The following is a 23,056-nucleotide window of genomic DNA, read 5'->3' as shown; positions in this document are numbered from 1 at the left end:
GATGAGATTCACATGATAATCCAAGTACTAGATACTCAAAAACGTCCATAACCGGGGACACGACTAACCATGATTAGTTTATACACTCTGCAGAGGTTTGCGCACTTTTCCCCACAAGACTCGATCTCCTCCGTTGGAATTCTCGCACTACATGGTGTTTGAGAAATGGATGACCGAGACATAGTCTTTCAGAAGCGTTTGCACCTTATGATTGGGTAGACAGTACCAACCTACATCCCCTACATCTGCTAGTCTACCATTGTAAGAGTTCACACGACTTAATCAACTATGCTAGAGCCGATAGTAGCTTGTGGCTGCACACAGAAGTTTCTAGCATGAAATCTCATGATCCCTTTCAGCCTGGGTGGTGGTCCATAAAGAAAAACATGCAACCGCTAGAATACCCAGGTGCCTCAATCCACCCAGATGTGTGTTTAAGTTGCCGCCTTAAATAAACCATTAAATAACAATCTCACATCTGTCATGGATACACTCACCCAATCCACGTCTACTAGCATAACATGGCATTATAAGCAAAAATAGAAGTAACTCCCAAGGGTTTGATAATAAAACAGGTAATAGGTACTACCTCATCTACTTCCCAAAACCCACATATTAATCAGATCCTAATCATGCAATTGTTTGAGGATTGATCTAATGCAATAAACTGGGTCGTAAAGAGGTATGATCAAAGTGTTACTTGCCTTGCTGATGATCCGTGAAACCTAGAGATTTGAAGTAGCAAGCGGCGCACTCCGGGTACTCTATCGCAAACAAACAAGCATACAATAAGTACTCATCTAATGCACGGGTAAAACTCAAATAAGAGAACTAACCAGAATGTAACATCCCAAATTTTCAATTTGGAATGTTATACAATAGATCATTATTGCATATCATATTTATTGCATTTTGGCTCGATCCTAGAAATTCTATGCAACTCAAGGACCCACGGAGAGAGTTGGGGAGTTCGTTATTTTCATATTTGAGTTTTCTCAAATTTTGAAAATAGGATCATTTGATTTTATTTATTTCATCTTCAAGTATTTCTATAAAAAAATGAGATAGGGAATAAAATGACTTTCCCAAAATAAAGAAATCTTGAGGATTTAATAAAAAATCAAATAAGATTTTATTTTGGAGTTTATTGCTATTTTATTTGAATTTAGGAAAAATGCACGTTTTTCAAAATTGCATTTAGGCCCCAAATAGATGTTCGTCTAAACCATCTTGATTTTAGAAGTCGGGGAAATTTTATTTCGGGATTTTTGGAGTTCGTTTAGTATTTCTTTTAATTGTTTTTCTGCGCGTAATGTTTTAGAAAAAAAAATGAGCCGACCTAACCGGGCCGTGTCCGTCCGGGACTCCGACCCGACCGGCCCTTTAAGAGCCGGAGGCCCGAGCCGCCAGCGCCCCGCCCCGGAACCCTAGCGCCGCCCCGCGCGAACCCGCCGCAGCCGCCGCCCGCGCCGTCCCGACGCCGGATCCCGCCAGCGCCGCCGCCCCGCCGCCCGACCGTCCCGCCGCCGGATCCCCTCGCCGCCGCCGCCGCCGCCGCCAGCCCCGCCAGAGCTCGCCGCCGACCCCGCCGCCTCACCGCCCGAGGTAGCCGCCACCGCCGCCGGTTTTTGCCGGTTAACCGGCCATTTTTTTATAAAACCGTCGTTGTTTTTTTATTAGATCGGTTTTTTCCCGGTTTAGTTATTTAGCGAACGCCCGTTCGTTCGTTCGTTCGTTTTAACGAATGATTTTCGGTTTTTTCACAGACAGCGAACGTTCATTTGTTAGCCTGTTCGTCCGTTTTCCTTTTTATCGGATTTTCCGCGATTATTTCTGATCGCGATTTCTGATCCGATTTTCGTTCTAGTATAACTTTTCGCTCATTTATCGGAATCAGGCGATTCAAGCGCCTAGAGTTTCGTCTCGAAACCCTCTTTCCGTTTAACCAACTCAAAAAAGTATTTGCTACTGTACAATTTGACTTAGGTCCAGATTAGTAAACAAAGCTTGTTCCTTTCGCCGTTTGATTTTCGTTGCTTCGTTTGATTTGATTCTTTTTGCAAACCAGAGTTCTTAAGTTGAACTTTCTGGTTAGATCTCTTATTTGAGTTTTACCTGTGCATTAGATGAGTACTTATTGTATGCTTGTTTGTTTGCAATAGTGTACCCGGAGTGCGCCGCTTTCTACTTCGAATCTCTAGGTTTCGCGGATCATTAGCAAGGCAAGTAACACTCTGATCATACCCCTTTACTACCCAGTTTTATTGCATTAGATCAATCCTCAAACAATTGCATGATTAGGATCTGATTTAATATGTGGGTTTTAGGAAGTAGATGAGGTAGTACCTATTACCTATTTTATTATCAAACCCTTGGGAGTTACTCTACGTTTGCTTATTATGCCATGCTATGCTAGTAGACGTGGATTGGGTGAGTGTATCCATGACAGATGTGAGAATTTTAATTTAATGGTTTGTTTAAGGTGGCAACTTTAATACACATCTGGGTGGATTGAGGTACCTGGGTATTACAGGATTGCCTGTTTTTCTTTTGGACCGCCACCCAGGCTCAAAGGGATCATGAGCTTATTCATGCTAGAAACTTCCGTGTGCAGCCACAAGCTACTATGGAGTCTAGCATAGTTGACTAAGTCGTGCGAACTCTTACAGTGGTAGACTAGCAGATGTAGGGGATGTAGGTTGGTACTGTCTACCCGATCGTAAGGTGCTAGCGCTTCTGACAGACTATGTCTCAGTCATCCGTTTCTCAAACATCATATAGTGCAAGAATTCCAATGGAGGAGATCGAGTCTTGTGGGGAAAAGTGCGCAAACCTCTGCAGAGTGTATAAACTAATCATGGTTAGCCGTGTCCCCGGTTATGGACATCTTGAGTATCTAGTAATTGGATTATCATGTGAATCTCATCATGTTACTTTAAATAATATTGTTGGGTTTTTAATGATGATGCTTAATTGGGATTGAGAGGGTGTCTACGCTCTCAATGTTTAACAACCACCATGATAGTTAAATAAAATTTATTCCTTTGAAGTAGGGGAAAATTGGCTTTACGCAAAACTGTAACCATAGAACTTTTCCACCAAGCCATACATGCATGTAGTATAGCTTTTCTTTCATTACTCTCTATGTGTTACATTGCCAACATATTCCATGTGCTAACCCGTTTCGGGCTGCAACGTTCATGTTGCAGACTTTTCAGATGACGAGTAAGGTGCCTTAGGTCGTGGTTCTATACTCAGTGATGCTGTTGGAGTTGATGGACTCACTTATCTTCCAAGCCTTCCGCTGTTATCGTTGTTAGATGGCCTTAAGCCATATTTATTGTAATAAGTTATCTTTTTAGGCATTCGATGTAATAAGTGTGTGATTGCTACTCTGTTATAAATCCTTCAAGTACTATGCGTGTCAGTATTACTGATCCAGGGATGACACTAAAGCACATAGATCAGACTGGTTGAGGTCTGGTCGCTACAAGATGGTATCAGAGCACACGCTGACTCTAGGACACGACCACTAAGCTAAAGCCCTAGATCACTACTCACTCTTCTCAATTCTGACTCCTCATTTTTTCCACTCTTTTAGGGTGGCGGATGCAAGGAACAAGTTCACGCAACCGGATGAAGATACACCCTTTGGACGTCACTTGAAGGAAGTCACTAGATACCTGAACATCGGAGTACCAAGTTTCACCCGGGACCTACAACGCCACTTTACCTAAAGAGGAGCGCTGGATTCAAGTTTATGTTCCAGGAAGGACGTTCATGCCCGTCACTGAGCCTATAGAGTTTTCTTTTGATGCACCAACCTGGAGTATAGGAAAGAGCATGGCAGCCCACATCACCATGGGACGTATTGGAGAAGTTTACCACAAGGATCTCAAGGATACCATCTACCAAATTTGTGGGCACCGAGATGAACAATGGGAGATGATCAGCACCAGGAAGGATAGATCAATCGCAGCTTTCATCCAGGAGTTAAACCAACACATTCGTCGCCAGGATAACCAGATGTGCGCAGGCATGATGGATCTGCAGAAGGCATGACCAAAATCCCGGAACTGGAGGAAGAACTCAAGTCTACACGCGATGGATATGAGGAGGAAATAGCTACATTAGTGGAGAAGAGCGATGATCTGAAGAAGAAGCTAAAAGTGTTTATGGGATTTGCCACAACTGGAGGAGAAGATGATTGCACTTGTCCAGAGAACTACATCATCATCGACGACACCAACTCGGACCCAGATGATAGTGATGATGACTATGTTGACGAAGCTGGAGCAGATATCATGAAGTCTTCATCGAAGCAGTTTTTCTAGTCAACCACCATAACTGTAGTAGTATTCCCCCATGTATCGAGTATAGTCCGAGCACTTTTGTAACGATAGTTAGACCGTTGTATGCCCTTGTTTGAATTGATTGAAGTGATATTGTTTGCTTTTGTCTCATGTGCATATGGGTAGTGTTTTCTCACTAGACATCATTCTATTCTATTTTTCTCATCTTTTCTAAACCCTCAGATGCCTCCGAGACGTGACAATGGATTTGCTTTCCCACCAGAGCTCACTCAGTTGATCCAGCAGCAAATGCATTAATGCAGATACTAGACCAGAACCAGAATCAGGGGAACAACAACAACAACAAAAACCCACCACCGCCACCCCTGTTGATCACTTAACCCGTTTTCTTAGGCTGAATCCGCCAGTGTTCTCCAGTAGCACCGAGGCGATTGTTGCAGATGATTGGCTCCGCAAGAAAGCAAGGGAGTTGACCACTGCAGGATGCACAGATGCGGAAAGGGTGCGCTTTGCTGCACATCAGCTTGAAGGACCCGCAGCATCATGGTGGGAAAATTTCACAGCCACTTACCCTATCGACACTGTGACATGGGATCAGTTCCAGCAGGCTTTCCGTACTGCCCATGTTTTAGCAAGAGCAATGGCCATGAAGAAGCGTGAGTTTTGCAACTTGCACCAAGGAGGACGGACAGTTGTCCAGTATGTGGATGACTTTAGTAAGCTAGCACGTTATGCCCCAGATGACGTTGCTACGGATGCAGCTAAGCAGGAGAAGTTTCTGGAAGGGCTGAATGATGAGCTGAGCATGCATTTGATGGTAGCAACTTTCAATAACTACCAGGAGTTGGTAGATAGAGCTCTCATGATTGAAGGAAAGCAGCAGCAGATTGAAAACCACAAGAGGAAGTATGGACAAGGGAAGTACAATTCTGGAGCTCAGCCGAAGCCATGTTTTACCCCAAAATCGGGAGGACAGTTGCAGCATACCCGTGGAGGTAGTAGCTCACACAACCATAAGGGTTCCAAGAATGGTAACGGGAATGGAGGAAGCAATGGCTAGAACCATACCAATCCCTCAACACCGGCCAAGAGAGACCTGAGCCAAGTCACTTGCTATAAAGTGTCAGAAGATTGGACATTATGCCAATGAATGTCCTGAAGCCCAAAATGGAAATGGCAATGGAAGCTCAGGGAAGAAGCCGAACCCTTTTAATAGAGGACAGGTGAACCACGTTAGCGTGGAGGAGGTTGAAGCCCAGCCAGAGGCAGTAATAGGTAACTTTTTGGTTAAGTCCTTTACTGCACTCGTTCTTTTTGATACTCGTGCATCGCATTCATACATATCAAGGGGATTTGTAGATAAGTATAAACTGCCAACCCAAGCCCTTAGGTCACCCTTGTTAGTAACCTCGCCTGGAGCAGAATATATGGCTAGTATATGGTGTGATCGGTTACCATTAAGGATTGGTAACTACGTGTTTCCCTCGGACCTAATAGTATAGGAATCACAAGGATTGGGCGTGATTTTGGCATGGATTGGTTATCAAAGTATGGAGGGAACATTGAATACGCCAGTAAGACGATTTTGCTTACAACGCCAGAAGGAAGAAGGATCAAGTATGTATCCCGGCATGTGCCGAAGAGGACTCAAGTAAATTCCTTATCAGGAGTTGTGCAGGAGGAAGTACCAGTGGTGAAGGATTTTCCTGATGTATTTCCAGAAGAGTTGCCAGGCATGCCACCGAATAGAGACATTGAATTTTTGATTGAGATTTTGCCAGGCATAGGGCCGATATCTAAGAGACCATACAGGATGCCTGCAAAGGATTTGGAGGAAATTAAGAAGCATATTAAGGAGTTACTGGATAAAGGCTATATTCGCCCAAATTCTTCGCCTTGGGGATCGCCAGTACTTCTAGGGAGAAGAAGGACGGATCATTGAGGATGGTTGTTGATTATCGAGGATTGAATGCAGTAACAATCAAGAACAAGTACCCACTGCCGATGATCAATGATTTGTTTGAGCGATTGCAAGGAGCTAAGGTAATTTCCAAAATCGATCTGCGATCAGGATACCATCAGTTGAAGATCCGAGAGCAGGATATACCTAAGACAACTTTTACCACCAGGTATGGGCTGTACGAGTATACCGTTATGTCATTTGGTCTGACTAACGCACCTGCCTATTTCATGAACATGATGAACAAGGTGTTTATGGAGTTTCTGGATAAGTTCATCGTGGTGTTCATTGATGATATTTTGGTCTACTCGAAGAACGAAGAGGAGCATAAGGAGCATTTGTGTTTGGTACTTGAGAAGCTCAGAGAACATCAGTTATATGCCAAGTTCAGCAAGTGTGAATTTTGGTTGAAGGAAGTAGGATTCCTTGGACATGTAATATCCGGAGAAGGGATAGTAGTAGACCCCACCAAAGTTGTCACTGTAACAAATTGGGTAGCACCAACGACAGTTGGAGAGATCCAGAGTTTTCTTGGACTGGCAGGATACTACCGGAGATTCATTGAGAATTTCTCGAAGATTGCGAAGCCCATGACGGAGTTGTTGAAGAAGGATACCAAGTTCAAATGGACTGAGGAATGTGAGGCCAGTTTCCAGGAGTTGAAGAAATGTTTGGTTACCTCGCCAGTGTTTATTCTGCCAGATCAAAGCAAGAATTACGAGGTGTTTTGCGACGCTTCACGTCGAGGACTTGGAGCAGTGCTTATGTAGGAGGGAAGAGTTGTTTCGTATGCTTCACGACAACTGAAACCTCATGAGTTGAATTATGCCACCCATGATTTGGAGTTAGCAGCCGTAGTGCATGCATTGAAGACTTGGAGGCATTCTCTCATCGGAAACCATTGTGAGGTGTACACGGATCACAAGAGTTTGAAGTACATCTTCACACAGAAGGAGTTGAATCTCAGGCAAAGGAGATGGTTGGAGCTCATCAAGGATTATGATATGAGATTGCATTATCACCCCGGAAAGGCTAACGTAGTAGCTGATGCGTTGAGCCGTAAGAGCCAAGTAAACACACTAATGACCGGAGGTTTACCGAAAGAGTTAGGCGAGGATCTTCGTGAGCCATGTTTGGAAATAGTTCCGAGAGGCTATGTAGGAACATTGGAGATTCAGTCTACTTTGATGGATAAGATCAGAGAAGCACAGAAGAATAACAAGGAGATTGCCTCTATAAAGGAGAAGATGAGCAAAGGAAAAGCTAAAGGAATTCGTGAGGATGAACACGATACCCTATGGTTTGAAGACCGGGTTTATGTGCCTAATGACTCGGAGATCAGGAAGTTGATTTTGCAGGAGGCCCATGATTCACCATATTCGATTCACCCAAGAAATACCAAGATGTATTTGGATTTGAAGGATACTTTCTGGTGGACCGGAATGAAGAAGGATATTGCGGAGTATGTAGCAGTTTGTGATGTATGTCAGAGAGTAAAGGCAGAGCATCGGAAGTCAGCAGGATTGTTACAGCCATTGCCAATACCCGAATGGAAGTGGGATTAGTTAGGCATGGACTTTATCACGGGATTGCCCAGGACTTGTTCGGGCTACGACTCGATTTGGGTTGTAGTAGATCATTTGACGAAGGTAGCTCATTTCATCCCAGTGAAGACCACTTACACCAGTGCTAAGTTGGCTAAGATATACATGACCAAGATCGTATGTCTGCATGAAGTTCCGAGGAGCATTGTATCAGATAGAGGAACTCAGTTTACCTCAAAGTTCTGGAATCAGTTGCACGAAACCTTGGGTACCAGGCTAGAGTTCAGTACAGCCTTTCATCCGCAGACAGATGGACAGACCGAGAGAGTCAATCAGATTTTGGAAGATATGCTGAGAGCTTGTGCGCTAGATTATGGATCTAGTTGGGACGACAATTTGCCATATGCAGAGTTCTCCTACAATAACAGTTATCAATCCAGTTTGAAGATGGCCCCTTTCAAAGCCTTATACGGAAGGAGATGCAGGACCCAGTTATCGTGGGATGAAGTTGGAGACCGCCAGTTGTTTGGACCGGATTTGATTAAGGAGTCTGAACAGAAAGTGAAATTGATTCGCGATAGGCTCAAGGTAGCCCAGTCCAGGCAGAAAAGCTATGCAAATTCTAAATGCAAGGGGACTGCCTACGAAGTCGGAGATAGACTCTATCTTCGTGTATCTCCACTTCGAGGAGTTAAGCGCTTTGGAGTTAAGGGAAAGTTATTGCCACATTTTGTGGGACCATACAAAGTTTGGAGCGTATGGGAGAAGTTGCATACAAGTTGGAATTCCCTGAGGGATTGTCAGGAGTTCACGACATGTTCCACGTTTCCCAGTTGAATAAGTGCCACGCAGAGATGGCCGATATACCATTGAGAGATACAGTGCCGCTGGAAGCGATTCAGTTGGACAGTGATTTGACCTATGAATAGAAACCTGTTAACATTCTTGAGTATGCTAGCCGAGTCACCCGCAGCAAGGTTATCAAGTTTTGCAAAGTTCAGTGGAGCCACCATACAGAGGATGAAGCCACCTGGGAGCGAGAGGAAGATCTGCTGAAGGACCACCCTCACCAATTTTCTAGTCAACCCGAATCTCGAGGGCAAGATTCATCTTAAGGGGGGTAGGTTTGTAACATCCCAAATTTTCAATTTGGAATGTTATACAATAGATCATTATTGAATATCATATTTATTGCATTTTGGCTCGATCCTAGAAATTCTACGCAACTCAAGGACCCACGAAGAGAGTTGGGGAGTTTGTTATTTTCATATTTGAGTTTTCTCAAAATTTGAAAATAGGATCATTTGATTTTATTTATTTCATCTTCAAGTATTTCTATAAAAAAAATTGAGAGAGGGAATAAAATGACTTTCCCAAAATAAAGAAATCTTGAGGATTTAATAAAAAAAATCAAATAAGATTTTATTTTGGAGTTTATTGCTACTTTATTTGAATTTAGGAAAAATGCGCATTTTTCAAAATTGCATTTAGGCCCCAAATAAATGTTCACCTAAACCGGCTTTATTTTAGAAGTCGGGAAAAATTTATTTCGGAATTTTTGGAGTCCATTTAGTATTTCTTTTAATTGTTTTTTGCGTGTAATGTTTATTTTTAAAAAGAACCGACCTAACCGGGCCATGTCCGTCCGGGACTTCGACCCGGCCGGCCCTTTAAGAGCCGGATGCCCGAGCCACCAGCGCCCTGCCCCCTAACCCTACCGCCGCCCGACCCCGCCGCCGGAGATCGCCGCCGCCGCCCGCGCCGCGCCGCCCAGACGCCCTGCCGCCGGATCCCGCCGCCGCGACGTCCGCCGCTGCCGCCGCCCTGCCGCCCGACCGCCCCGCCGCCGGATCCCCTCGCCGCCGACCCCGCCGCCCTGCCGCCCGAGGTAGCCGCTGTCGCCACCGGTTTTCGCCGGTTAACCGCCTGTTTTTTTATATAAAACCGCGGTTGTTTTTTTATTAGATCGGTTTTTTCCCGGTTTAGTTATTTAGCAAACGCCCGTTCGTTCGTTCGTTTTAACGAACGATTTTTGTTTCTTTTTCACAGATAGCGAACGTTCGTTCGTTAGCCTGTTCATCCGTTTTTCTTTTTATCGGATTTTCCGCGATTATTTCTGATCGTGATTTCTGATCCGATTTTCGTTCTAGTATAACTTTTCGCTCATTTATCAGAATCAGGCGATTCAAGCGTCTAGAGTTTCGTCTCGAAACACTCTTTACGTTTAACCAACACGAACAAGTTTTTGCTACTGTAAAATTTGACTTAGGTCCAGATTAGTAAACAAAGCTTGTTTCTTTCGACGTTTGATTTTCGTTGCTTCGTTTGATTTGATTCTTTTTGCAAACTGGAGTTCTTAAGTTGAACTTTCTGGTTAGATCTCTTATTTGAGTTTTACCTGTGCATTAGATGAGTACTTATTGTATGCTGGTTTGTTTGCGAAAGAGTACTCGGAGTGTGCCGCTTGCTACTTCGAATCTCTAGGTTTCGCGGATCATCAGCAAGGCAAGTAACACTTTGATCATACCCCTTTACTACCCAGTTTTGTTGCATTAGATCAATCCTCAAATAATTGCATGATTAGGATCTGATTTAATATGTGGGATTTGGGAAGTAGATGAGGTAGTACCTATTACCTGTTTTATTATCAAACCCTTGGGAGTTACTCTACGTTTGCTTATTATGCCATGCTATGCTAGTAGACGTGGATTGGGTGAGTGTATCCATGACAAATGTGAGAATGTTAATTTAATGGTTTATTTAAGGTGGCAACTTTAATACACATCTGGGTGGATTGAGGTACCTGGGTATTCCAGGATTGCCTGTTTTTCTTTTGGACTGCCACCCAGGCTCAAAGGGATCATGAGATTATTCATGATAGAAACTTCCGTGTGCAGCCACAAGCTACTATGGGCTCTAGCATAGTTGACTAAGTCGTGCGAACTCTTACAGTGGTAGACTAGCAGATGTAGGGGACGTAGGTTGGTACTGTCTATCCGATCATAAGGTGCTAGCGCTTCTGAAAGACTATGCCTCGGTCATCCGTTTCTCAAACATCATGTAGTGCAAGAATTCCAACGAAGGAGATCGAGTCTTGTGGGGAAAAGTGCGCAAACCTCTGCAGATTGTATACACTAATCATGGTTAGCCGTGTCCCCGGTTATGGACATCTTGAGTGTCTAGTACTTGGATTATCATGTGAATCTCATTATGTTACTTTAAATAATATTGTTGGGTTTTTAATGTTGATGCTTAATTGGGATTGAGAGGGTGTCTACGCTCTCAATGTTTAACAACCACCATGATAGTTAAATAAAATTTATTCCTTTGAAGTAGGGAAAAATTGGCTTTACGCAAAACTATAAACTGTAACCATAGAGCTTTTCCACCAAGCCATACATGCATGTAGTATAGCTTTTCTTTCATTACTCTCTATGTGTTACATTGCCAGCATATTCCATGTGCTGACCCTTTTCGGGCTGCAACGTTCATGTTGCAGACTTTTCAGACGACGAGTAAGGTGCCTTAGGTCGCGGTTCTATACTCAGTGATGTCGTTGGAGTTGATGGACTCACTTATCTTCCAAGCCTTCCACTGTTATCATTGTTAGATGGCCTTAAGCCATATTTATTGTAATAAGTTCTCTTTTGAGACATTCGATGTAATAAGTGTGTGATTGCTACTCTGTTATAAATCCTTCAAGTATTGTGCGTGTCAGCATTACTGATCCAAGGATGACACTAAAGCAAAGAGATCAGACTAGTTGAGGTCTGGACGCTACACAGAAAGTTCAACTTAAGAACTCTGGTTTGCAAAAAGAATTAAATCAAACGAAGCAACGAAACACAAACGGCGAAAGAAACAAGCTTCGTTTACTAATCTGGACCTAAGTCAAATTTTACAGTAGCAAAAACTTGTTTGAGTTGGTTAAACGAAAAGAGGGTTTCGAGATGAAACTCTAGGCGTTTGAATCGCCTGATTCCAATAAACGAGCGAAAAGTTATACTAGAACGAAAATTGGATCAGAAATCGCGATCAGAAATAATCGTGGAAAATTCGAGAAAAAGAAAAACTGACGAACAGTTTAACGAACGGACGTTCGTTAACTGAAACTAAACGGTGAACTCGTCCGTTAAAACGAACAAATGAGCGAACGCGCGCTAAATAAATAAATCGGAAGAAAAATAAAATAAACCGATCAAAAAAAATAAACCTAGGGTTTTCTAAAAAAAGGATCGGTTTTCTTTAGAAAACCAGGGCGGCAGGGCGGCTACCTCGGCTCGGCTCCGGCGAGGTCCGGCGGGGTCCGGCGGGGCGGCGGGGCTACGGCGGGAGGCGGCGGTGGCTACGGCGCGGCGGCGGCAACAGCGGCAGCGGCGGCTCGGCGGGTCGGGAGGCGGGGCGGGTCGGTAGGCGTTGTGGGGCGGCGACGGCGGCTATATATAGGGGGGGCGTCAGGCTTGGGGGAGGGGGCAGGGGCGCCGGCTCGGGGTCGGCCTCGGGAGGCGTGCCCTGACCAAACTCGGCGTCGGCGCAAAGGCGGCGGCGGCGCGGGTTCGGCCTGGCTCGGCTGGGCCTTCAGCCGAGTCGGGCGTGCGATTTTTTTAAAATAAATTATGCCGAAATCAAGAAAAATCCTAGAAAAATAAGTAAAAATCTAAAAATGCCAAAACAAATTTTCGCCGTCTAAATAAAATATTTAGAACGAGATGAACATTTTCTTGGCCCTAAAATGCAGTTTTGAAAAACGTGCAATTTTCCTAAATTCAAATAAAATAGCGAAAACTCCAAAATAAAATCTTATTTGATTTTTTTATTAAATCCTCAATATTTGTTTATTTTTGGGAAGGTCATTTTATTCCCTCTCTCATATTTTTATAATGGAAATAATTGAAGATAAAATAAATCAAATCAAATGATCCTATTTTCAAAATTTGAGAAAACTCAAATATGAAAATAACGAAATTCCCAACTCTCTCCGAGGGTCCTTGAGTTGTGTAGAATTTCTAGGATCAAACCAAAAGCAATAAAATATGATATGCAATGATGATCTAGTGTATAACATTCCAAATTGAAAATTTGGGATGTTACACCTCATTCATGGCAGCCACACCATCTCTTTCTGCCTCTAGTAGAGCCTCAAGAACTATAATATCTGTGCTCAGACTGCTCTTCGGCGGTGTTGCCTCTGGACTGCTACCATCTGGTAACATGGATGGCGCACTGCTTCCACAAATAGATTCTTGGGTTGTACATTGTGTCCTAGTGTGAACGGCATCCTGAAAGGTTTCCGCTGGACATAAATAAGAGATAATTATCGCATGATCCAGGCAGTAAGCTTACATGGTAAACGACATACGGATTATTGCCAAGCATGGCAAGCTATATTTAAATGGTTCGAAGCAGCATCAGCTGAAAATAAATTAAAATGGTAAGATGAAACTACGGATGTAAGTGGTAAATAAACAACATCGGCCAATCCCATCTAGTTAGTTTTTGCTAGCTCCCTAGTTCATTTTCCTCAAAAAACAAAAAATCTTTTGAAATATCATACCACTAGTGTACTTTAATCGGGATTAAACGGGACCCAGTTGACATCCCTAGTTGAAAGGGAGTGTACCACCGCTATATTTAAGTTGCCAAGACATCTAAGCAGTTGAAATAATCTCAGAAAGCACTTAACAGTGTGGCCTCATATAAACTACGAAGACAGTCTTGTGATGAAGTTTAGAGGAAAAGTTAAGGACTCAAATGAACTAGGCATGGATTTCTTTACGATAGTACAGCAGACACTGCTGACATATTGGCCAAGTCAGGTATAGCATAACAAGTAACAAACAAGCATTCGAATCAAGCAATACAGCAAAGCAGACAACTGAACTATTTGCAATTCTGTAGGATTATAGGTTGAGGGCACAAGCCAAGAAAGCATCCCACTCGCATTACATTTCACATGTACTAAAACACACCGGCTTACCATATGTTGCCGTGAAGCCTCGCTGCTGTTGCAATGTTCTTTGAAGATATTGTCAGCATCACGGGGTTGCAAATCTAGTTGTTGTAGTTTATTCTGCACCCTCTATTTAGGTAAAATTAATTTTAATTGCATGCACTGGTCTGAATTGATCATCAATGGTTCATCTAAACTAATGAAAGAAGGGTGTGTGCATACATGACAATATATCTGCTTCCCTCTATTTTTATGCTTGTTCGAGGTGCCAGCCCCAAAAGAACAAATATTTTGCTTGATGGGGTTGGCAGCTCCATAATTAATAGAAGCATAAAATTAGTCATGCAACTTGGGAAGATCAAGAACACGCAAAAAAGTAATGAACAGAGGCTCGGAGCAGTGATGTAACAGTTAGCATCAGAAAATGTAGGGTAAAACGAACACAAAGCAGCGAAACCACATGCTAGTTTGCTGATGTGTAATTAAGCATAGAGAACATGAAGCAGTCTCATGGAACCAACAAGTGACATCAGAACAACACCATTATCATAAATATAGCATGCAAGAAGTAAATAGTAGGCAGTGATATCTAGGAAGTACAGTAATACTTAGGACAAAACTAAAGCATATTAACTATATGTGCACTGCTATGTAATTTAGCACATGTAACATGTTCACTGCCAGAGTATGGCCCTACAGGTGCAAGCAGAATAACGTTTCTCATGAAAAATTGAATGATGCCCCAAAGAAATTCAAAGGTGTGGTGCTTATGCTAAAAAAGTGAATGTAGGCGCCGGCCATTGGATAATAGTACCTGATTCTCGATGGCGTATGGGTATTGTTGTCATACTTCATATCTAAGGATCATCGATGGTGCTTGTGTTGCGGTTGAGTTTGGGCCGGCTGACGCCGTCGCTGAAGCGGCTCCAGTGCTACGGTTGCGGCACCTGTCGACATACAAGAAAGCTCATCTGTGGTAAGTGAATAGTTTTACGATAAAGAGAAAAACCCAAAGGAGTACAAATCAAAATAACCTGATGAGGCTGTGGCGTCGGTAAAGCAGGGCTGGTGGAGTTGAATATGGTGTTCGTGGAGCGGGCCCGGTGTAGTGGACGAAGGCTTCGGCTGGTGCGTTGTACAGTGCTTTCGGTGAGGCGGATCTATTGCGACGGACGAGGGCTTGTATGAAGGGCCAGCGATGGGCCAGACGAGGGACTTAGTGAAGGGCCTACACTATGGTGGACGAGGGCGCCAGTTAAGCAGATCCGGTGCGGTGGACCATGATGGCGGTCAAGGAGATCTGGAGTGGTGGACAAGTCAGTCGCTGAAGCGGCTCCGGTGAAGTGGTGAGTTGGTAGTTGGGGGTTCCAAGCTGCGGAAGGTAGATCCGGCGGGGTGTGAGGTCCACCACTGCAGCGGAGGACTAGATTCGCCGGCTTGCCGTGATTGGGGGGGGGGGTCGGGGAGGGGAAGGTGAGGAGCTCTGGGGAAGAATGTTGGGGGCAAAGAGGGGAAAACAATGGAGTTACCAAAGCAGCCCTTTTTCGTTCATGTGGTAGGGGTAAAACAGGAATATCGCAGGGCTAAACTTTCGGGTGCGAGATATTTCGATGTGAGCGGGAAGTTTGAAAGCTTTTGGCGCCTGAAATTATATTCTGCTCTTGTACGGCCGACTATGATATCATGGCCGAGAATTTGTTTGTTTGGCATGCAAAAAAGTGTAAGTTTTGAAAATCAATGTCTCCAACTCGAAACTTAGATTTTCCATTCAATTCAAATATGGATCATTGAGCTAGTACAAGCAAATACCATCATACGGTCCAATTCAAATGAAATTCCAAATGTGTTTATCCTAAATATGATGACAAAAGCAAAAATGTGTATGTGTATGAATAAAGTGGATGATTATAAAGTTTGAACATGCCCGTATGTGTATATATCTAGGTTTGATATATGAATTTGAAATCACGAAATCCTGGCTTAAGAAATGTACCTCAGTTTAAATGAATTACAAAAGCTAATGATGGAGTCGAATTCCAAAATTCCAATATGAGGTTTGTAATTCTGGTAGATCAAGGTATATCACGCATGTTCAAAAGTAACGTTATCTCATAGTCCAAACTATGAAACAAATTGATCAACCATGAGTGCACACACTATTGACCATATATATCTCAATTACGCTAAAACCCCTCAAATATAGACACCTCACTCTTTATCTGAAGCCAACCCCCCACCCCCCCCAATCGCCCCCCACACACAAGTCGTTCTCTCCCCCAGACACGAACACACGAGCACATTAACACCCCTCTCTCTTCTAAAGTCCGGACCCCAATATAGGTCTCTATCACTTTGTCTCTCGGGCATGCACACATCTCTTCCCCCACTCTATAGGTCTCCCGGCATCCCTCTTTCCCAAGCACACGCACTATGTAGAGTGTATCTTCCCCATACACACAAAACCCCCCAAACGTCTATCTCCCTAGTTATGTGGTTCTCGCAAACTCACCTCACACACCACCCCCACTACAAACAAGCACACTTTGTCTCCTTGTGCACCACTCTCCTCTTTCTATATCTCCCACATGCGGACCCGCCCCAGCTCCTTCCCTGTATACATATATGTCGTGACTCTTCCATAGCTCCCTAATGTATCATCGTTCTCAATCTTGCACATTGTTCTCTACACCATCTATTCTAGATCTCTCATGAAGTCCCTATTACACACACGAGGACTAGCTTCCCTTGCGTCTCCGTACATAGGCCAATTTCGAACAACATCAACATTGTCTCCCTATCTATACGCCATTTATGGACACAAACGACCCCTCTCTCGCCCCCACTCTCTCGCTAGCTCTCTCTCTCTCTCTCTCTCTCTCTCTCTAGCTCTCTCTAGCTCTCTCTCTCTCTCTCTCTCTCACCCCTCTCCCACACACACTCGATGTCTCTTACAAATAGTCTGCTCCCCCCGCCCGCACCCATGCTATCCCGCTACTATACGTGTCACACCATTCCCCTTCCCTTATACTATGTTTACATCATTAGTGGTCTCTCTACTCAACATACACACAGTCCCTCTCACACAAAAACGCGCACACAAACACACAGACACGCACAAACACCCATTTATCTAGATCCTCATCTCTCCCCATGTCCGCATGTGTATCTCACACACTTACTCTCTGATTATGTATATGTGTCTCCATGTTACACAACACAAAGCCCCATGTACATGTCTCTCTCTATCCTCCACACACATGGACACAAAGAATCTCTTATCATTGCCTCAATCTCTAGACATATCACACACGCACACTATCTCTCTCTCTCTCTCTCTCTCGCAAACACGCTCAACAAGGGTTTCCCCGTGAATAACTTACCTTCTATTCATCAACAGTCGTGGTAGTTGGCAAACACGAGACGTGAAAAAGAATAAATCTACATGTGCTTAGACCACCTAGTATGACTACTAGGACTAGAGCAAGCCAAAAAGCGCGCCACCATCACCCCCTCCTTATCGGCGACGGGAAAACCTTTGTTTTACACAGTCGAGAATTCATTGTACTAAGGTCCCACATGCTGAGGCATTGAATAGAATGTAGATGCTAGTTTACAGAAACAAGTATCGATAATACGTTTGTATCTCCATACTTATATTTCTTCTCTTATAAAAAACCGAGTTGGTGATGATGGTACGCGTGCCATTTTGCAATATAGACTGTCAGATCTATATCTGACGGATGGAAATTAAACTAAAAGATACCGACACCTCTCTCCACATTTGCAGACAAGGCCTTCCCTCGTCCATCCTTATCTCCAACAACCTCATTGTTGAGCAATTAAAAAAGGAAGCCTCTGGAACAAACTGGCCTAGTGGCCACTGCCGGCGTCGTCCATCCCCATGCCTCTGCTCAGTCCGACCACCAACCACCACCACGCCCCACTCTTCACCTTATCTCCTATTTCTCGAGATATCATTAGTTTTTACACATGGGATTACTCCCGCATGGGTCAATCACAACAAGTGTTTTATAAAAAAAAATGCATCTTGATGTTCTGTGCAATGCATGGATCTTGCTAGTACTCCTTGCTATGTCTTGAGCTTGCGTTGGTTTTCCTTGAAGAGGAAAGGGTGATGCAACAATAGTAGCATAAGTATTTCCCTCGGTTTTTAAGAACCAAGGTATCAATCTAGTAGGAGGCTCCTCGAAAGTCCCACGCACCTACACAAACAAACAAAGAACTCGCAACCAACGCAATGAAGGGGTTGTCAATCCCTTCACGGCCACTTGCGAAAGTGAGATCTAATAGAGATAGTATAATAAGATAAATATATTTTTGGTATTTTATAATATAGATGCAAAATGTAAAGATGCAAATAAAAGTAGATTGGAAGCAAATATGATAAGAGATAGACCCGGGGGCCATAGGTTTCACTAGTGGCTTCTCTCAAGATAACAGAAGTATTATGGTGGGTGAACAAATTACTGTCGAGCAATTGATAGAAAAGCGAATAATTATGAGATTATCTAGGCATGATCATGTATATAGGCATCACATCCGTGACAAGTAGACCGACTCCTACCTGCATCTACTACTATTACTCCACACATCGACCGACTCCTGCCTGCATCTAGAGTATTAAGTTCATAAGAACAGAGTAACGCCTTAAGCAAGATGACATGATGTAGAGGGATAAACTCATGCAATATGATATAAACCCCGTCTTTTTATCCTCGATGGCAACAATACAATACGTGCCTTGCAACCCTTTCTGTCACTGGGTAAGGACACCGCAAGATTGAACCCAAAGCTAAGCACTTCTCCCATGGCAAGAAAGATCAATCTAGTAGGCCAAACCAAACTGATAATTCGAAGAGACTTGCAAAGATAACTCAATCATACATAAAAGAATTCAGAGGAGATTCAAATATTATTCATAGATGAACTTGATCATAAACTCACAATTCATCGGATCTCGACAAACACACCGCAAAAAGAGTTTACATCGAATAGATCTCCACAAGAGAGGGGGAGAACATTGTATTAAGATCCAAAAAGAGAGAAGAAGCCATCTAGCTAATAACTATGGACCCGAAGGTCTATGGTAAACTACTCACAACCAATCGAAGGGGCTATGGTGTTGATGTAGAAGCCCTCCGTGGTCAATTCCCCCTCCGGCAGAGCACCGACGAAGGCTCCAAGATGGGATCTCGTGGATACAGAAGGTTACGGCGGTGGAAATTGTGTTTCATTGGCTCCCAAGATGTTTTCGGGGTACGTAGGCTTATATAGGAGGAATAAGTACGTCGGTGGCTGCCCGAGGGGCCCATGAGACAGGGGGCGCGCCCTATAGGGGGGGGGGGGCTACCCTCTCGTGGCCGCCTCGGCTACTTCTTGACTTGCACCCCAAGTCCTCTGAATCACGTTCGTTCCAAAAATCACGCTCCCGAAGGTTTCATTCCGTTTGGACTCCGTTTGATATTCCTTCTCTTCGAAATACTGAAATAGGCAAAAAAACAGCAATACGGGCTGGGCCTCCGGTTAGTAGGTTAAACCCAAAAATGATATAAATGTGTAAAATAAAGCCCATAAACATCCAAAAGGGGTAATATAATAGTATGGAACAATCAAAAATTATAGATACGTTGGAGACGTATCAAGCATCCCCAAGCTTAATTCCTGCTCGTCCTCGAGTAGGTAAATGATAAAAATAGAATTTTTGATGTGGAATGCTACCTAGCATAATTCTCAATGTAATTTTCTTTATTGTGGCATGAATGTTCAGATCCAAAATGATTCAAAATAAAATTTCATATTGGTAAAAGAAATAGTAACACTTCAAGCATACTAATCAAAGTAATCATGTCTTCTCAAAATAACATTGCAAAAGAAAGTTCATCCCTACAAAATCATATAGTTAGGCTATGCTTCATTTTCGTCACACAAAGATGTTCCCAACTTATATACCCCCGATGACAAGCCAAGCAATTGTTTCATACTTAAATAATCTCAAACTTTTTCAACCTTCGCGCAATACATGAGCGTGAGCCATGGATATAGCACTATGGGTGGAATGGAATATGATGATGGGGATTGTGTGGAGAAGACAAAAAAGGAGAAAGTCTCACATTGACGAGGATAATCAACGGGCTATGGAGATGCCCATCAATTGATGTCAACATGAGGACTAGGGATTGCCATGCAACGGATGCATTAGAGCTATAAATGAATGCTCAACAAAAGAAAACTCGTGGGTGTGCATCCAACTTGCTTGCTCACGAAGACCTAGGGCATTTGAGGAAGCCCATCGTAGGAATATACAAGCCAAGTTCTATAATGAAAAATTCCCACTAGTATATGAAAGTGACAACTATGAGACTCACAATATGAAAAACATGGTGCTACTTTGAAGCACAAGATATGAGACTCACTACATGAAGAACAAGGTGCTACTTTGAAGCACAAGTGTGGAAAAAGAGCTAGTAACATTACCCCTTTTATTTATTTTCTTATTTTCTTATTTTCTTATTTTCTTTTCTTTTTCTTTTTTTCTTTGGCCTTTATTTTTCTTTTTCTTTTGGCCTTTCTTTGTTTTTTTTCTTTTTGGGCAATGCTCTAATAATGATGATCATCACACTTTCATTGATTACAACATATGAATTACAACTCGAAACTAAAGCAAGATATGACTCTATATGAATGCCTCCGGCGGTGTACCGGGATGGTGCAATGAATCAAGAGTGACATGTATGAAAAATAATGCATGGTGGCTTTTCCACAAATACGATGTCAACTACATGATCATGCAATGGCAATATGACAAAAGTAAAGTATGTCATGATGATGATGAACGAAACGGTGGAAAGTTGCATGGCAATATATCTCGGAATGGCTATGGAAATGCCATAATAGGTATGTATGGTGGCTGTTTTGAGGAAGATATGAGGAGGTTTATGTGTGATAGAGCGTATCGTATCACGGGGTTTGGATGCACCGGCGAAGTTTGCACCAACTCTCAAGGTGAGAAAGGGCAATGCACGCTACCGAAGAGGCTAGCAATGGCGGAAAGGTAAAGTGCGTATAATCCATGGACTCAACATTAGTCAAAAGAAATCATATACTTATTGCAAAAATTTAGAAGTAATCAAAAACCAAGCACTATGCGCATGCTCCTAGGGGGATAGATTGGTAGGAAAAGACCATCGCTCGTCCCCGACCGCCACTCATAAGGATGCACAAGCCAGGTACACTTCATGTTTCAAATTTGTTACACAACTTTAACCATACGTGCATGCTACGGGACTTGCTAACTTCAACACAAGCATTCTTTAAATTCATAATCACCCAACTAGCATGACTTTAATATCACTACCTTCATATATCAAAACAATTATCAAGTATCAAATCGATCATAGCTTCCAATTCACTTCCTATGTTAGTTTTTATTATACCCAACTTGGATGCCTACCATTCTAGGACCAATTTTATAACCATAGCAAATACCATGCTGTTCTAAAAGACTCTCAAAATAATATAAGTAAAGCATGAGAGACTAGAAATTTCTACAAAAATATGTCACCGCCGTGCTCTAAAAGATATAAGTGAAGCACTAGAGCAAAAACTATCAATGTCAAAAGATATAAGTGAAGCACATAGAGTATTCTAGCAAATCCTAGTCAAGTAGGCTTCTCCCAAAAGGTGTGTACAGCAAGGATGATTGTGGTAAACTAAAAAGCAAAGACTAATATAATACACGACGCTCCAAGCAAAACACATATCATGTGGTGAATAAAAATATAGCTCCAAGTAAAGTTACCAATGAACGAAGACAAAAGAGGGGATGCCTTCCTGGGGCATCCCCAAGCTTAGGCTTTTGGCTATCCTTGAATATCTTGGGGTGCCATGGGCATCCCCAAGCTTAGGATCTTTCCACTCCTTATTCCATAGTCCATAAAAGCTTTACCCAAAACTTGAAAACTTCATAACACAAAACTCAACAGGAAATCTTATAAGCTCCGTTAGTGAAAGAAAACAAAACCACCACATAAGGTACTGTAATGAACTCATTATTTATTTATTTTGGTGTTAAACCTATCGTATTCCAACTTCTCTATGGTTTATAAACTTTTTTACTAGCCATAGATGCATCAAAATAAGCAAACAACACACGAAAAACAGAATCTGTCAAAAACAAAATAGTCTGTAGCAATCTGTAACTAACGCAAACTTCTGGAACTTTAAAAACCCTACCAAAATAGGAAGTCCTTAAAATTTGTCTATTGATCAGCAGCAAAAAGAATCAACGCAAAATCACGTTTCTGTGATTTAACAAAACTAATTTCGTGCGCGCAAAGTTTCTGTTTTTCAGCAGAATCAAATCAACTATCATCATAGGTTGTCCTATAGGTTCTACTTGGCACAAACACTAATTAGAAGATAAAAACACATCTAAACAGAAGGTAGATGCAAGATTTATTACTAATCAGGAACAAAAACAAAAAAACACACAGAAAATTGGGTTGCCTCCCAACTAGCACTATCGGTTAACGCCCCTAGCTAGGCATAAAAGCGAAGATAGATCTAAGTAGTGCCATCTTTAATTTTCAGTTTTTTAGCGGAGTCATGCTTGAATCCGGGAGGTTCTTTATGTTTCCCTTCATACTCGGAAATTTTTAGATCTAAAGAATCTAACCGCTTATTGCAAAGAGTAATCAACATATTCATGCGGTGAAGATTTCCGCTAACACTTTTAAGAGGCTCAAGCGACTTTTGTAATATTTTTGTTACTTCGCAAATCTTTCCAAACACTTGTGTTTCTTCTTGGGTAGGATGTGATCCTCCCTTTTGAGGTAGTGTTCCCACTATTCCCTCTATAATTTCATGCATAATACTAGGATCAATTTCAATAAAATTTCCCTTGGTAATGCAATCTAAGAGTTGTCTATGCGTCATATTTAGCCCAACATAAAAATTGCGAAGAAGAATTCTAAAGTTCACCTCTAGGGTGCAATTGCGATAAGATTCCATCATCCTATACCAAGCATCTTTTAAGTATTCTCCTTGCCTTTGCTTGAAGTGAAGAACTTCAAACTCGGGAGACATGGGAGCGGATAAGGAACTAGCCATGACGACAAGGTAAACGAACTAACACACGAGCAAACGGAAAAAGGCAAGCGAAAAAGAGAGGAGGAGATTGGGAAAGAGAGGGCGAATAAAATGGCAAGGGTGAAGTGGGCGAGAGGAAAACGAGAGGCAAATGGCAAATAATGTAAATGCGAGGGAGATG

This window comes from Triticum aestivum, chromosome 1B (genome assembly GCF_018294505.1).
Source record: "Triticum aestivum cultivar Chinese Spring chromosome 1B, IWGSC CS RefSeq v2.1, whole genome shotgun sequence".
In the NCBI taxonomy this organism is placed as follows: domain Eukaryota; kingdom Viridiplantae; phylum Streptophyta; class Magnoliopsida; order Poales; family Poaceae; genus Triticum; species Triticum aestivum.
The sequence above is the reverse complement of the archived record's forward strand: the minus strand, read 5'-3'. Positions refer to the sequence as shown.